Here is a 17539-nt window from a genome sequence, read left to right as displayed (position 1 = left end):
TCATGGTCTCAGAGCCCCTAGTTTCAAATCAAAATCAAAACTGTGCACCCAAATCTTTCAAGCTGTACATATTTATCTTTACCATTAGACTTTATTCTTCTCTCTTCCTAGTATCTTATTAGTCCCTTGACAAACAGTTAATTTTCCTAATGTATACCTAATAAAATGAATTATAGATTATTACATAAACATGGCATATCCAGTTATTACTTGATTCAACTTCTACTGTTTCTACAAAGATTCATGGATAACAAACAGCACCATAATCTTGTAAGCTCTAACATATAAAATATTATTAACTATTGTTAATGATTCTATATTCCATAACTTTTATAATTAAATTTCTTCCCAAATCTTGTTATTTCCAAATTATTGATATTATACACTTCTATCCAAGATTTGCTTCATATAGGTTTTTCGTAATTATCTACAGTGATATTTTACCTGTCTTTTGGAGACACCACCTATCAACCTCTGCCCCATAGCTGTACTACACATCATAACGTTTTGTGCTACAGATAATGATTAATGATGTATATTTTGTTTTTAAAAAAATTCAGATAAGATCACAGGTAAGATGTTATGCTATATAATTCTTACTTGTAGTTTTGATAATTCATTGAATAAACATAAGTACATATAGGAAGCAAAAATTATATATAAGTTAACCAAAACTGTGAACTAAACTTTCCACCTTTACCAAAATAAAATAAAAAATATTTGTTTTGACAGCTCTCAATTTTTTTTTACAATGCCATAACATATTCTGGATATCATTTTTTCTCCGAATACTGCCATGGGGACTATTTTATTAGTATACAAAAGTTTATGTAATCAAAATAAATTATTTAATATAACTAGCTTGTCTCTAAATAGAAATCTGTTAAGAGCTTTGATGCAGTAAAACTGATTATCCACAATGTTTAGAAAGACAAGATGAAGCCTTGTCTGATTTCTTACATGCTATCAGAGACGTCAAGGTTGGCAGTGTTACACTTTACGAGCATGGCCCCAGAACCCCCCCCCCTTCCTACACTGAGCTGCTTTTAACAGCACCTTATACTTTCAGTCTCTCATTGTAAATACTGCATGTCTAGTCAAGCATCTCCCCCACACTTTGTAACTTCTTCCTACATCACTTCATGCTGTTCAGGATGGAACATAACTACTGTTCATATAAACTATTATAGCTGCATTCCTACTCCATGACCTGATAGTAAACAGAAAGATCAATGTAGACAAAAGATTATTATACATACAGTACATCTAATGATGTGTTAAATGTACTAGAATTAACCAATATGCAATTGTTCAACACTAAGGATAATTTACTTTTTCATCATTCATGTCGTAGAACCATCACTGGAACACATGAAATTCACTGATTTTCCCCGTTTCTTTTTTTTCTGTGAAACGGAATTCCCTGGGTGCTTCATGGACTGGTAATATGAAACTTAAAATCCACTGATTTTTCCTGGTTTCCTTGACCTTAACATAAAAGAAGTTCAATTTTAAGAAAATCAACTCACCAAATGGAAGCTTAGCAATAATGGGGTTAGTGCCCTCTAGTGGTGCACCCTGTCCATTTTCATTCACTGCCATTACTCGGAACAGATACTCGCCTCCTTCCATTAAACCTTGGACAGTGAATGTTGTCTCCTGAGAAAACATGATCATTTTAAGGTATTGCCACCATTTATGACATTGAAGACAAATTATAGCACACATATACACATAAGAAATCAAGGTATTTGATTTATAATATGGTTATGAAACAGATAAATTTCTTCACCTCTTTAATTATATCACCTTTATTACTGTTGAATTATAATATTTCTTTATCTACAACTTTAGTGTATCAGTATAACTTGAGAAAGACAAGGGGATTACACTGGTATGAATTTTTTTCCTAATTTCTTATTACTGAGCTTGGAAAATGTTTAGTCAAAATACTGGTTTATAATTAAATTTTATAAAACAGCCATTCTTTTGAATGACTTATTTCATTCAAGTCAAGTCAAGCAGGGCTTGAAATTAGCAGAGGATAGTTGTTCTTGATGACAAGAAACCCACTTGAAATAAAAATGTATCTTAGAATGCTGGTATGGGTATTAAAACTTTTACTGATAAGGAGAGAACAACGTTTTGACCTTCCTAGATTATCTTCAGGTTAAGAAGCCAGTTGGCAAAATGTAGATTCTAGCCATGGTCATCAAGGGGCATTTTGCTAGTTGATAATTCAGGCACAATTAAGAATATTTAGACCAGTTTAAAAAACACAAAACATCCACAAAACTATTGATCATTGTTTATAACAAACTAAAACAAAACATTTACTAATTCTTTTTGACCTTTTTGTAATGCAAAGGTACACAGTGGACTATCAAATCCCAGATTTTAGTATTTTAAATCCTCAAATTTATGGCTGACCAACTGGATAACAATGTTTACTGGAAAAAAAAATCCCACTATGATTATCTACCTATAGAGCTTTTCTAGTATTTTATAGCAAAAGGACTATCTGAAGCAATGTCTACGCTTTTTGTTCTTTTTTATCAATGTGGTTGATACTTTGAAAGTAATTAGCAAAATTTACCAGCATTGGTTCAAATATTTTTTAGTACAAAACTATACAAATTTATCAACCATTTACAAATACATTAACCATTTATTTTTCTGTGGAATAAGTAACAGTCAAAATGGTGAGTGGGTTACTTAAAGAAAATACTTTTGCACACACATTTGAAATTCTAAGGATTTCATCTCATGTTAAATCTCATGGTTTGTTTTGAATTTTACACAAAGCTATTCTAGGACTATCTGCACTAGCCATCCCTAATTTAGCAGTTTAAGACTAGAGAGAAGGCAGCTAGTCATCACCACCCACTGCCATCTCTTGGGTTAATCATTTACCAACATATAGTGGGATTGATGGTCACATTACAATGCCACCACTGCTGAAAGGGCAAGCATGTTTAGAGTTGAGTGCCTTAAACTTATTTAGAAATATGTGCTGAAAATGTACAGATTTCAACAAAACATACCAAAACAATACATTTGAAGTTCTTAAGATACTTACTAAAGTATAATTTAAGGCACAAATTGGAAACAAAACAAATGTGATAAAAATGATAATTTATAATGTAATTAACAAGTAAAGTAATGAAGCAAAAAACTCAATAGCACTTACCCTACAATAGCTAGAAGCAATAACCCATTGTGTGTGGCTTGTTTCCCGTCTTTCAACTATGTAGTGTGTGACCTTACAACCACCATCATAAGCTGGTGGCTGCCAAGTGACTTTAGCTGTGTGTTTAGTGATGTCAGATACATCTAATGGTCCCTGTGGTGGTCCCGGTATGCCTAGAAAAATATTTATCATGCAGTTTTCATGTACATCCTAAATGAAATATTATTATGTTTTTAAACAACGAAATGAAATACTTTAATTTTCTAGAAGGAACTGTATGTCTCTAAATATAACTGTTATAACCAGTCAAAAAATGTTGAAGATGTTAAATACATGTTGTTCTTTATTTAAATTACAAGTTAATTCGAAAAAATTACTCAAACTCACTTTCATATTTCAAAAATCCTGTGTTTACAAGTTAAAATAGAACCTGTTATAAATTTATGAAAACACTGACCTGATACATAAAGATTGAGTGAAGCATCAGCTGATCCACTATCATTCTTTATGATCACTTTATATTTGCCTTCATCACTTTTCCGCACCTCTCGTAAAAAGATAATTACATAGTCATCAAATACAGTGACTTTCAAGTGATCATCTTCTTGGACTTCAAGTCCATCTTTGAACAAAGCCACATCATAAGGACCTGATCCAGCGATAAATATTTTTATTTTTCCATTGTCATGTTCAGGGAAATAAACATCAGTAGGACAGCGGTCAATTCTTGGAGGTGCTGGAAATAAGAATGATTAAACTGTGTAATTTCTAGTGTTCCTACAACTTACACAAATACTGTGTCTAACTGAAACTCAATGCCAATCTGAGCAGTTTAAAATATTATTTACATTAATTCAGTTGCTGAATAAAACATTAACTTTTAAAAATATACTTTTTAGCATAAAAAATACAGTATTACTAAATGTAAAAGTCACACATTCTACTTTGTCATTGTTGCCACTTCTAGAAAGACTAATATTTCAGAATACCAAATTTAATAGTGTTCAGATTTACTTTAACTGGAACTGAGAATACAATTTACAAACAAAAGATAAGTTATGTTTAGTGTTTAATTCTAAACTATAGTCAGTAGTAACTTACAAAGATTCAAAGACAAACAGTTTATTTTTCTCTTTCCGTAATGTTTGATAATTTAATTATGTTAAATCTTAAATTGCATCACTTAGATTTAACAATGCTGTTGAACTTTGTTAGCATCATAGGCTCTTCATTTTCAATGTTAGCCTGACCTGTAATAGTTAATTTTGCAGTACATCTGTCAGATCCAAGGGCATTGTGAACTTCACAGGTGTATTCTCCTTCATCAGTATCCAAGGTTTCACCAATGAAAAGCTGATAAATACCAGCATCATCATCATAGGCTTTAATTCGGCCACCAGGGTGAAATTCAATACCATTTTTGAACCTTATTCAAATAAAAGTTGATATTGGGACTTTGTTATTATTGTTGTGTGCAGAACAGCACATTCCCAGTTTAATTACGTATTAAAAATATTCAAGCTACACCAGCATGTGTAGAATACTTTATGTTTGTCTAAAGGTGTTTTAAAACTACTTTTTAAGTGTTGACTAATTTATAAGTTATATTATCAAGCAAAAAATGATATGACTGTAAAAGCAATCTGTCTTACATTTAACTTATAATACTTATTTGCAAACAATCTACATATATTTTACTTTTAAGAAATATATTCAGGACAATGAAACATTTATTTCTAGTGGCTTTAGCAGCTAAATAAATATCACAGTTTTTCCTTAGGAAAAGAAGATATCAAATATTTAACTAAAAGCTGTATCATAGATGTTCATCAACTTTTCACAAACAAGAACATGCCTGAAGACAACATTCACAGTTTTTATTAAAAAAAACAAATATGCTCTTTAATTTATTACTGCATAATAGAAGAAGTATTGGTAATTATTGTACCCACATTGTAACTCTTCTTTTTTAATACAGACTTGTTAGTCATTATACCATATGGCTCTTTGCTGCTATTATACAGACAAAAAGAACAGCAAAAAATGTCCAACTATGAAATAATGTTTTCCTACTTCTATTGCACATTAATGATGTACATTTGTGAAATATAAGACCAAGTGTTTGGGTTTATTTCTATAGCTTTGTAATCGAACTGCAATATCTACAATCTGTTTGCATCATACTCTGAAGATATTTCCACAATGATTACAAATACTTACCATCTAACAAGAGGTATTGGCTTTCCAACAGCCTCACATTCCAAGGTGACAGATTTATGTGGGTTTGCTGTTTTATTGTAAAGTCTTCTAACAAATTCAGGCTTGACTCCATCTGTAAACAAATTACTGCCATGAAATATGTCCACAAGTACCAACAAATCATTACAATGGAATTTTTTTTTTTTTATCAAATACTATGTTTACCTCTCTCTGGTATTTAAGATACAAAACTACATGGTGGCAATTGTAAAGTAAATAATAATTTTTTGATTCTGTTTTTCTAAAGCTTTGTTAATCAGTAGCTTGCTCAAAGTTTACTTTTAAAAGAGATTCTACCTTGATATGACTGCATCAAGAACAAAATGTGTAGAAATCTTGAACTGAAATAACATGGCCAAAACTGATTCTTTTAAAAAGAAACTATGAACCATCTTTAATCAGATTTAATTTATCACAGAAATGTATTCTTGTACATTATTTCTGAAATAAAGAAAATGTAAAATCTAGTTGATAATTCAGTTGTTGCTTGTGAAACATTCAACTACATTCACTACATGCTGAATTAAAAAGATAATTCAACAGAATTATATGTTTCTTTAGAGATTTCATAGCTCATTAGTTATGGTATATTTTATGCTTTGTTATAACAATGAAACTATTAACTTTAAAAGTTAATTAAAAGTTTATTAAAAATATTTTTATTATAGGATAAAAAGTGACTTGTCATTCAGACTGACAAAGAGCAAAAAAGATATACTGGAAAATATAAAATAATATAAGCACCAAATTTTAAGGTAATTCAACAATATATTTGTTCAAAGATAAAAGAAGATTTCTAAAAGGTTTTTCAAAACTTAGAAAGAAACTCCACTAGAAAAAAAAGTTTCATTTTTTTACCTGCAATTTCTCGAACTTTAATAGGACCAGATGTTGTGACTGGTTCACTTCTTCCAGCAGAGTTAACTGCAATGACTCGGAACTCATATTCGCTGCCTTCTGACAGATTCATAACAGTGTACTCACAGTCAACAACATTGTAGTCATTAGCTTTTAACCAGAAGGAACTTCCTCCTTCTCGTCTCTCTACTATGTAACCTGGTAATAAATAGAATATTTAAGATGTTCAGTAAAAGTGAATCATAGAATAAAAAGGCAAAATATAAAGAACATGATGAAGTTGTGTTCATTATTTGTTACAGATTTCTTGTCTTGTTAAGTGTAGTAACAGTTCATACATTCATAACTATGTATGTAATCTTATATATAATATGATACAAGGCTGTAATATTGTCAAGTAAAAAAAAGAATACATTTAAGATTTTTTTCTTCAAACAGACATAATAGATACATATATGGCTATCATAAAGTTTACCTGTTATCTTTGTTCCACCATCAGATTTGGGTTTCTCCCACTTCAGCTCCACATAGCTTCTGCCTACCTTTGCCACTTTAAGGTCTTGAGGAGGAGATGGAGGAGCTGCAATTGAAAGTTGTATCCCCATCATAAAGATATCTTCATTTAGCTTTATAGTTCAAAAAAAGTCTAATAAATTATTTTGAATAAAATAATGTTTGAGGAGAATGTTTAGCATTAACTCTATTGACACAGGTGAAAGACCACATCATTTAGTTTGTTGACTTGCATTTAAAATTTTATTGAACTACTGTTTTATGAATTTTTGTCCAATTGTAGATTAAATTCAAATTTTTGTATTACGCATTAGTTATTTTCTTAATTCAAAAGTATATATTAAAGAAACAACAACATCTAAATATTGATTTTTGTGTCTTATGTGGTATGTTGAATGCAGCACTGGTTTAGATTAGATGTTTGTGATGTCCAAATACAAAGTCTATAGTTTTGTACAAATTTGTAACTCAAATTGCCGATACTGAGAAGCTAGAGTGTAACATAAGAACATCCTATCTTTTCTATTTGCTGGGATATTGCTACGTTTACTGAATCAAACACAGTGACTCTGCCAACCTTACCCTTTTTGGAAACACTTCTCTATGAACACCTGTTTCTGTCTATGACATGTAAATAACTAAACAAAAGCTTAGAATATACCCTTAGTGGCATTCTCAGCATTGCTGAAACACCAGGGCTTCAATCTTGTTCTTTTCATATTAGATGCAAAGCTGGTAAGATAAGTCTTTAGTCACCTTGAAATTTATTTTCTATACCTAAATACAGCTTAGTTATTAAGCTTGATAAATTATAGTGAAATTTTAATACAGTGATATATTAATTTATGATTTTTATTTATTTCAAATATGATGTAAAATCTGCAAAATATTATTATGTTTCACATCCTACAAGTGTGAAATTTGATAAGGCTTAGCAACCTAAAACAAGCAGAAAACAAAGTTCATAATTAGAAGTGACTATTCTTTGCTATATTTCTTTAATTAGTGTTCTATGGCCCAGCATGGCCAGGTAGTTAGGGTGCTCGATTCACAAGCCGAGGAATATGGGTTTAAAACCCCTGTCACATCAAATATGGTTGTACTTTCAACTGTGGAGGCATTATAATGTGACGGTCAATCCCACTATTCTTTAGTTAAAGAATAGCCTATGAGTTGGCAGTGGGTGGCGATGACTAACTGCCTTCCCTCTAGTTTTACACACCAAAATTAGGGACTAGCATAGAGAGTTTTGTGTAAAATTCAAGACAAAGAAACACATATATTTTACAAAAAAACAAGTATAAGAACTTAGTTGTAAATAGTAAAAATATCTATACATATATAATGTATTATAACTAAAATGTGACTGTGTTTTACAAAATGCTACTCCACTAAAGCATAGCCAAACCAGATCACTTTGTAAAAGATAGTTTTATATTCTTGGATATGGTAACATGATCGATTGTGTTGCATCATGGTAACTTCTGTAATGTTAACCAGGCATGAATGGAAAGTCAGTATAATAAAAATAATAAATATATATAAATCTATAATGTTTTGACACTTAAGATATATACACTAAACATTTGCATATTTGTGTTATAATTTGTAGTCATTATAGAAGAAAAAACATAACTTATATTTATTTCCTAATTTTTTATGGTGGTTTTCAGATCAGTAACATCAACTAAACCTAAAGAGAGATTTATTAGTGATTGATTGATTGATTTAGTGTTTAATGGCACAAAGCAGCTAGGCTATCTGCACCAAACATCCATTAAAAAGGTAAAAATAAATGAAATGTAGTAAAATACATAAAAGAGAATGAAGGTGAAACAAAACATCATTGAAAAACAGAAAAAGTATAAAACCAATGTTGACACCTGGTCTACAATGTTAAGAGAGAAAGCAGAGTAAGAGAAGTTGTAAGGTACTTACTCTAGCAAAATGGTAATGATCATAACCCACCAGGAAGACTAACAGGTAAGTTCAAGAACCACCGTAAGTCACCTGAAGTTGGTCTTTCCAGTCCTGGTTCTGGGTTATGTGTCATTATGGCCAGTACTAAAAGGTAAAGTAATAAAAGTGTTAAATGACATGCAGCAAAAGTGTAATAACAGCTCGCCAGGAGGACTAACAAGTAGTTCAAACGAATAGTTCAAACAGCAGCATAGTCACCTGAAGTTGGCTTTTCCAGTCCTGGTGTCAAGTTATTTAATGTTCTGGCCATTTTACAATGTCAAATTGAACTAGAGAGATTGAGACTGAAAAGGGAACCACAATTAAAAAGGGTGTAATGAATAAATATCAAACACTTAAATGAGGTTAAAAAGATTAATGGCCATTAAAAAACTAAAAACTTTATCAAGATAGACTGTGTCACCATCACCAATAACACTGTCCAATGTTACAGACAAACCCTGAGACAGAACATGTTTAAAATAGTGCCATGGTTGAGAGTCGTAATGATGGCAGGAAAATAAAATGTGGCTCACTGTGATTTGAGTGTTACACATACTACACACTGGTGCATCAGTTCCAGATAAAAGAAAACAATGAGTTAAAAACTGTGACCAATGCACAGTCTAGTTAGAACAACATCCTCCTTCAGAACCTTATGGAAGCTAGACGGCCAAAGCCCAATACAGGGTTTTATTTGAAAAAGCTTGTTGTCATGTTGCTCACTCCAAGTGTACTGCCAGCTGGCACTGAGCTGAGCCTTGAATACAGGACCATAGTCCATGTATGGAATAGGCACAGTGGTGATAGTGCCAGAGCAGATAGATTTACCTGCCATGTCTGCAAGCACATTCCCTCGAATACTAACGTGGCCTGGTATCCAGAAAACTGGATAGAAGTAGATGTTAATGAGAAATGGGCCAGTCGGTTTTGAATATCAGAGAGAACAGGGTGTGAGCCAATGAGAAGTGATTCCAAGGCCAGCAGAGAACTAAGGGAGTCAGTATAAATAGTGCAGTTGGAGTACTGCTCAGCTTCAATATGATCCAGGGCAAGAGATATGGCGTACAGTTCAGCAGTGAACACAGAAGCTGTAGAGGGGATTCTGCTCGCAATCACCGAACCGCAACAAACCATGGAAGAGCCTTCAGAGTCACCTGAGATTGTACCATCTGTATAAATTGGAATAGAAAGGTTGTTCGAAAGATGTTCAATAAATAAAAGATGGTACTTCCAATCGGGAGTATTTGCCTTTTTCAGATGATTTAAAGAAAAGTCACATTGGGGGGCTGTAATAAGCCTTAGGGGATGGGCTGACCAATGGATTCTGCAATGCTTTCCAAGAACAAACCTATTTTTTTTTGAAATTGGAAATTGCACCTGGATGCAAGGACCAAAAAGAGCAATGGAGACCATCTGTTTTGAAAAAGTAGGGCCTACTGAAGAAGGAAAACAAATCCCCAAGTGGGATGCTTTGGTAAGGAGCGAACTAATGAAGAATACAGTAAAGATAGTTGGAAACAGCAAAGGTGCAGAGAAGATTCGTGAGATTCCACATATAAGCTCTTAACTTGGGAGGTGTGGAAAGCCCCAGTGCAGAGTTGAATTCCTTGATGATGAATGAGGTCCAGCATCTTTAAGGTTGAGGGTCTGGCAGAGCCATAGACCATTGATCCATAGTTGAGTTTTGAACAAATAAGAGCACGATATATCTTTAACATAGAACATCGATCCACTCCCCAACTGGCGGTAGAGAGGACACGAAGGATGTTCAGTGCTCTTGTACATTTGATCCGTAGCTGCTTTAAGTGTGATATAAAGGTCAGCTTACAGTCAAAGATAAGCCCCAAGAACTTACTCTCAGGGACCACTGGCAGCGAAATTTCACTGATATGGAGTTCAGGATCAGAGTGGATACCTCGTTGGTGGCAAAAGTGCATGAAAACGGATTTAGAGAGAAAAATTAAAGCCGTTCACCGTAGTACACTACAGTACACGATTGAAGGCAGTTTGTAGTTGCCGCTCAGCATATCTCATGTTCGACGACTGACACAAGATGTGAAAGTCGTCAACATAGAGTCCATTTGCAACAGTGAGAGGGAGTTGTTCAGTAATGGCATTTATCTTTATACTGAAAAGTGTGACACTCAAAACACAGCCCTGAGGGACCCGAAGTTCCTGTACAAAAGAACGGGAAAGAGTCGAACCCACACAAACTTGGAATCTCCTGTCCATTAAAACATTTTTAATAAACATAGGTAAATGGCCACATAACCCATATATATGGAGGTCTCGCAAAATGCCGTACCTCCATGTTGTGTCATAAGCCTTCTCAATGTCAAAGAATATTGAAACAAGATGTTGGCATTTGAGAAAGGCTTCTCTGATTGATGTTTCAAGATGAATTAGGTGGTCTGTGGTGGAATGCTGTCGTCGGAACCCACACTGAGTGGGCGAGAGGAGGTTGTTTGATTTGAGGAACCAAACAAGACAAGTATTAACCATCCTCTCTAAAGTCTTACAGAGACAGCTCGTCAAAGTAATTGGACGGTAATGTGAAGGAATCTTGGGATCTTTCCCAGGTTTAGAGAAAGGTAAGATAATAGCCTGGCACCAGGCATCAGGAAAAACATTCTCCTGGCAGATCCGGCTAAAAACAATTAGAAGAATATCAAGAGAAGCAGGAGAGAGTTAGCGCAGCATGTCATAGTGTACATCATCAGGTCCAACAGATGTACTGCCAGACGATGAAGGACCATTTTCAGTTCCACCAGTCTAAAGGGACAATTATAGTCAAAGAGACAGTCAGTTCAAAAGGAAAGAGGTGAACGCTCTGCCCGAGTCTTGATGGCCAAAAAAGTGGAGGAACAAGCAGAAGTGCTAGATACCCAGCAAAAGCTTTCACCTAGAGTATCGGCGATGCTCCGGACATCAGCTACCTCTTGGCCATCAAAGAGTAAGATGGAGAGGTGGACAGAATTGTAGTGCCCACTGACCTTTCGAATCCTGTCCCATATGACCTTGGAACTGGTGCTAGAAGATATGCTAGTTGTGAACTTAATCCAAGATACCTTCTGGCTTTGACGTCTTACCCACCTAGCATGTGCATGGGCCCGTTGGAAAGCGATGTGGTTTGAAAGTATCCCAGGCCCATTTTTGAGCCTTCCGTGCCAAGTGGCAAACAGGATTCCACCACGGACGAGGATATCGTGGAAAACGTGTCGAGGTTTTAGGAATACACTGAGCAGCTGCTTGTATAATACAGTCAGTTACCGCTGACACACAGTCATCTATTGATGGCTGATTCACGATGGCAAGATCAAGTTCTGTGAGAGCAGTGAAAGTGGGCCAGTCTGCCTGATCCATCTTCCACCAGGGCACGCGGGTAGGGTGGCATTGACCACAGCCAGTCTCTCTCAAAAGTATAGGAAAATGATCATTGCCTAGTGGATTACTATCAACTCTCCATGAAAAATGGGAAAATAATGAAGGGGAACAAACTGAGAGATCAATAGTGGTAAAGGACTAAATAGGTGTGTGAAAATAAGTGGAAGAAACAGTATTGAAAAGAGAAAGATTGTGATCAGAGAGCATATGCTCTACAGAGTGACCCCTCCTGTCTAAAACAGCACTTTCCCAGAGGAAATAATGTCCATTAAAGTCCCCCAGGATTAGAAATGGAGACAACAACTGTTCAACGAGAGCATCAAAATCTGATTGATCATATGTCTCTCCAGGGGACAGGTAGAGAGAACAAACAGTGATGGTATGACCCAAGGAAACACGGATGGCTACAGCCTCCAAGGGTGTGTTGAGTGACAAAGACAGGGTGGGCACATGCTGATCAACCAATAGTCCCACCCCTCCATGTATTCGTCCATCACAGAGCCTGTCATTTCTGTACAGAGAAAACTGCCGAATGGTGAGTGTATCAGCAGGTTTTAGAAATGTTTCTTGTAAGGAAAAACATACAGGATGGTAGGAAGCAATCAGTGTTTTGATATCATCCAGATTAGAACGTAAACCTTGACAGCTCCATTGTATCAAGGTGGCCATTTTTAATGACGGGTAGGCGAAGTGGCTAGAGAAATCTTCTGTTTTTGACCACGTCTTTTTTCCTTACTGTCCTTATTCAGAGGAGGTCTATCGACCTCCATAAATCCTGTCCTGGGTCGATGGGGCAGGTCTTTGTTGTTGGAAGGGGATTCCAGTGACTGAGGACGTGAACGAATGATTGTTTTGCATCGTGGGGTTGGAGAAAAAGATGTATCAGAAGAAATGCCTGTATTTGAAACCAAAGGATGTGGATCTTGAGATTTGTTGGACTGTATGGAAGGAACAGAGATGGGTGTAGAAATCGATTCATCAACCTTTTTAACCATGGAGGTCAAAAGGCTTTTCATTTGTTTTGAAAACGATTCTCTTGGAGGTACAGAGAGATCTGTCTGCACTCCCACTGTAGTTGTGGAACAAAGTGCAGCAGCATATGTCCGAGATGGAGTGGCGGACAGCAATTTCCAAACCTCAGGATAACTAATGTTGTGGGTCATTTTCAAATGCTGCACCTCTTTTTCCTCCAACCATTTTGGGCAAGAACGAAAGTAGGATGGGTGGGAACCATTGCAGTTGACACAATTTGGGTCCCTGTCACATTCATAGGCATTGTGGTTCTTCCCACCGCAATGAGCACATGTCAGGGAACCACGACATGATGTCTTTGAGTGGCCAAACCTCTGACATTGGAAACATCGAAGAGGGTTTGGAATGTATGGCCGTACCCTGCAAATTAGATAAGCTGCCTTGATGATGGCAGGTGAACGTGGTGATGTAAGTGTCAAAACGAGGATATCTGTCGGCAGTGTAACTCCGTCTTTGCAAGTGGAGATGCACCTCACTGCAGAAACTCCTTGAGTGGAGAGACCAGCGAGAATCTCTGACTCTGGAACATTCTTCAAGTCCCTCTCAACAATAACTCCTCGTGATGAATTCAAGGTAGTATGAGGGGTAACCTCAATAGGTACATCCCCAATTGCCTTTGAATTCAAGAGAAGTTCACTGTATTGGGATGTGGATGTTTCAACCAATATGTCTCCAGATCGAAGCTTCTTTACTGACTTTGGAGAGCCAGCAAGCCCCTCTTGTCCCGTCTGAATAAAGAAGGGGACATTTGCCCTAAAGGTTTCTCTGAAAGAGAATGTAATATAAGAAAATGGGGTACAGGTGTTACAGATGTTGAAGATTGCTGCACAGAGTCTTTAAAACATGGTCATTTACCTATTGACTGTTTTTTCACTATTTTATTTAAATTTTTTATTGGAGGATCCATAGGAAAAAAGGAAAATTTCGGTACCCACTGACCCCACCCACCATGGAGCTCTACGATGGGATGCACTACAATGTCATGTAGTCATGGCCAGGATTTCGTGAGCACTATACCCAAACACCAGCATCAGACACAATGTACACAACACCCGTTGAAAACTTTCAACACTGGTACTTGGTTGACTCTAGCCCAAGTGGACCAGCCGATTGAACCAAGGGATTCAAGGCCAAAGTGGTATGTTAGGGTTGGACCCCTCAACCACCAGGATCCTCTCCTCCCCTTCACGGGTCGCCATGCACGGCAAACACATGGGTGGATGTTTAGATTCCAGAGGAGGTAAACTGAAAGAAGAGAACCTTCCCTGGGAGGTCCCCTTACCACGTACAGGAATCCACACCAAGGGGTTTAGTGAGAATAACAGATAAAGTGTAAAGTGTTTTCTTTAAAAAAAAAACATTTTATAACTAACTAGATGTTATAAAGATATCACATTTGAAATCTGAATTTTTTTTTTCTGATGCATAAAAGTATTTTTAATCTTAAAACCAAAGTTACTTTGCATTTTTGGTTAGTCAACATGCAAATTGATAAAAGAAACATGAGAAAGACATTATTTAAAAAAAAAATCCTAAAACTTAATTTTTAAAAACCTGATAATATTTGTAATATTAACACTGAATAATGACCTGATAATAACCTGAAAATATCCTTGTAATATTTATTGACTATCTGCAAAATTTTGTGAAGCTGCACTTACTCATTTAAAAGTTTTAGCATGAAAATTATAACAAGCCAAAATGGTTATGTGGTTAGTCCCATGGATTGAGTTCTAACTTCTCAATAACAAAGTTTAGCCTTTTAAGTTTTACCTGAAGTAAAAATAAAGAGTAATTCATTTACTTACTAAATTTTGGTCTCAGTTTAATGGTTGAGGTAGGAAGACTAGGATCACTGAAACCAGCTGCATTTTTGGCCTTTACTCTAAACTCATATTCATGGTTCTCAATTAAGTCACGTACTGAAAAAAGTACATATATATTTAGCAAAGCTTTTCAATTGCTAAGATAATGCAGTATAATTTTGCATCAAATATAAGTTATATGAAAGTTTGTTTGCATTTTGATATTGTTTCATTTTTATTAATATGATATGTAGTGGAAAAAAACTTAATATAATTTTACAGTTTAATTACGCATTAATACAAACAAATGTAAACAGTAACATAACATAAAGATGAAAATTTTTTTTAAAATATATTGTTAAGAATTTTTTTTTTCCTTTTGAAACAACTACTTTTTTTTCCTCCACTAAACAGATAATGGAAGATAACCAATGAGTGAATAAATACTTCAATAACCAATAGCAAACATTTCAAGCTAGGTTCTTACAAATTTATAAAAAATTTAATAAATTAGTCATCATACTGATTCACCTCGAAGTGCTGTGTCTTTCACAAGCATATCATTTGCTCGTATCCATTTTCCATCCAAAGGATCTCTATATTCCACAATGTAACCTTGAATCTTGGATCCACCATCATTGGTTGGTCTTTCCCACACTAAATTAACACTATGAGCATCATAATCCACAACAGTTGGTGCACCTGGTGGATTTGGGGCATCTGATTCCATAAAAATTAAGATGTTATCACTGATGCTTTCCAAAATATTCCTATAAACTAGATTTATTAACATGTCTTAAAGTCTTTAACATATTTTGAATTTTCTCTTGGAACCACTTCCATTCAGATATATAAACAAGTTTTTAATTATAGTTGACATTTTTTATACAATTTGTTTTAAAAACCCCTACATGGTTTAGATTACAGCACGTTGTTGAAAACTTCTGTTTATGTATCTTACCACCATACTGGTGACATAAATACAGTACTGTACAAAAGTGTTAGTACAATATTTTCTCATTTTCTACATTTTATAAGGCTAATACAGAATGTAAATTTCAACATTATTGTAATGCTTCACTGATCATTGTAATTAAGTGCATGACTTAAACAAATGTACATAATGTTAATAATTAATTTTATGTTATGGATATCAAGATTGAACAGTTTCAACAGATACTCTTTAGAATTAACATCTATATGTCCTTATACAAGTTCTCTAAGACCTTCAGAATTTAAATACATATTTCTTAAATTTAAAAATGATTAGAAAACTGTATAATATGATTCTCAACTAAAGCTTAACATTTTCCTAAACTTAAAATGTACATCTGAAAAATATTTAGCTCTTCTTGCAAAATAGCTGTTTTTCAATCAGTACTGTCCTCTATTAGTGTAAATGTTCAACACTTGGCACTAGCTTTCCACTACTGCATGTCCACATTTAACTGCTTATGCAGCAATTCTCCATAAACAGGAGTGTGAAACAGCCACTACCATAACCAGCACACTTTCCACATTTCCACTTGTCTATTTCTTCAAGATTGGTCATAAAACTTACACCACATATGACCAGAAGTGGGGAGGCTGAGAAGGTAAATATCTATTGAAAATGCATTTTCAATCAGGAAAATGTTAACTTTCAATATAGTATTTTACCTCTTGTCACAAAATAGCTAGAATCCAACATTAAACTGGTGGAGATCCACTGAAAAAAATTATCCCCCTTTAGGAAGCACCCAAAAATAATCTATGAGGCATGGAATCAAAACAGCAGATATCACACCACAAGAGAATACTGCATCACATCTGATCCAGTTATACTCTTTGCTCTTTTATGGCTGCATCACAAATATAAAAAATAGAAAAACATTAAGGAATCTTATAATATGTATCACCTACTAATGGGATCCCTGGCTTAAGTGACTAGGGTGCAATAGACCCTAGTGGTATTTCAATCTCATCCAACACCTAGTGGTATCTTAAACTGTATATCAGTTCCATGATAAACAGAAGATCATCTACCTCTTCTTCTTGAAACAGGGACTGTTTGGGAAGAAGAGCCTCCATACCAAATTCTATCTCTACATGCACAGATTTCCAATACAACCAACACCTAATCTACTATGACCTGACATCCATCAGATGGTAGGAAGGTGGAAAACTCTACTTGGACAATATCTTCAGTCCAAAACCTGGCAAAGTTGAAAATGTTTCCTTTTGTTAGGAATATGTGTGCTGCATACAGTTACAACAAATACCAGATCTGCCAGGAACTGACATCTGGCAGACTGGTAGGAAGAAGTACTGCAAACATGGGAGCATCCCCAGTCCAAAACCTGGCAACAGTGAGCATTTATCAACTTGCTTAGCTGAACCATCTCTAACCAACACTTGCCTTCCCAGAAAGCACATCCAGGGGAGAGTAGATTGGAGGAACCTTTCAGCCTGAGTACCAAACTGTAATATATATAGTTATGACATGAGAGAGTGCTTCAGCAAGGCCTGGTAGTATCTGGATTTGTAAATCAAGTCA

The 17539-nt window shown here is 35.0% G+C and overlaps 1 pseudogene across 1 annotated transcript in view; it reads right to left on the bottom strand.

Annotated features, from left to right (window-relative positions):
* Positions 1–17539, bottom strand: part of LOC143223440 (twitchin-like) — a 255270-nt pseudogene that overhangs the window by 31741 nt on the left and 205990 nt on the right. The window contains exons 103-111 of the transcript XR_013012917.1: positions 15535–15723; positions 15007–15120; positions 6783–6887; positions 6308–6505; positions 5411–5522; positions 4441–4616; positions 3648–3926; positions 3191–3363; positions 1530–1659 (exon numbers count right to left, since the gene is read on the bottom strand). The product of XR_013012917.1 is annotated as a twitchin-like (transcript). The remainder of the gene's footprint in view (positions 1–1529; positions 1660–3190; positions 3364–3647; positions 3927–4440; positions 4617–5410; positions 5523–6307; positions 6506–6782; positions 6888–15006; positions 15121–15534; positions 15724–17539) is intronic.

The sequence above is a fragment of the Tachypleus tridentatus genome, chromosome 8 (genome assembly GCF_004210375.1).
Source record: "Tachypleus tridentatus isolate NWPU-2018 chromosome 8, ASM421037v1, whole genome shotgun sequence".
NCBI classification, from domain to species: domain Eukaryota; kingdom Metazoa; phylum Arthropoda; class Merostomata; order Xiphosura; family Limulidae; genus Tachypleus; species Tachypleus tridentatus.
The sequence above is the reverse complement of the archived record's forward strand: the minus strand, read 5'-3'. Positions and strand labels throughout refer to the sequence as shown.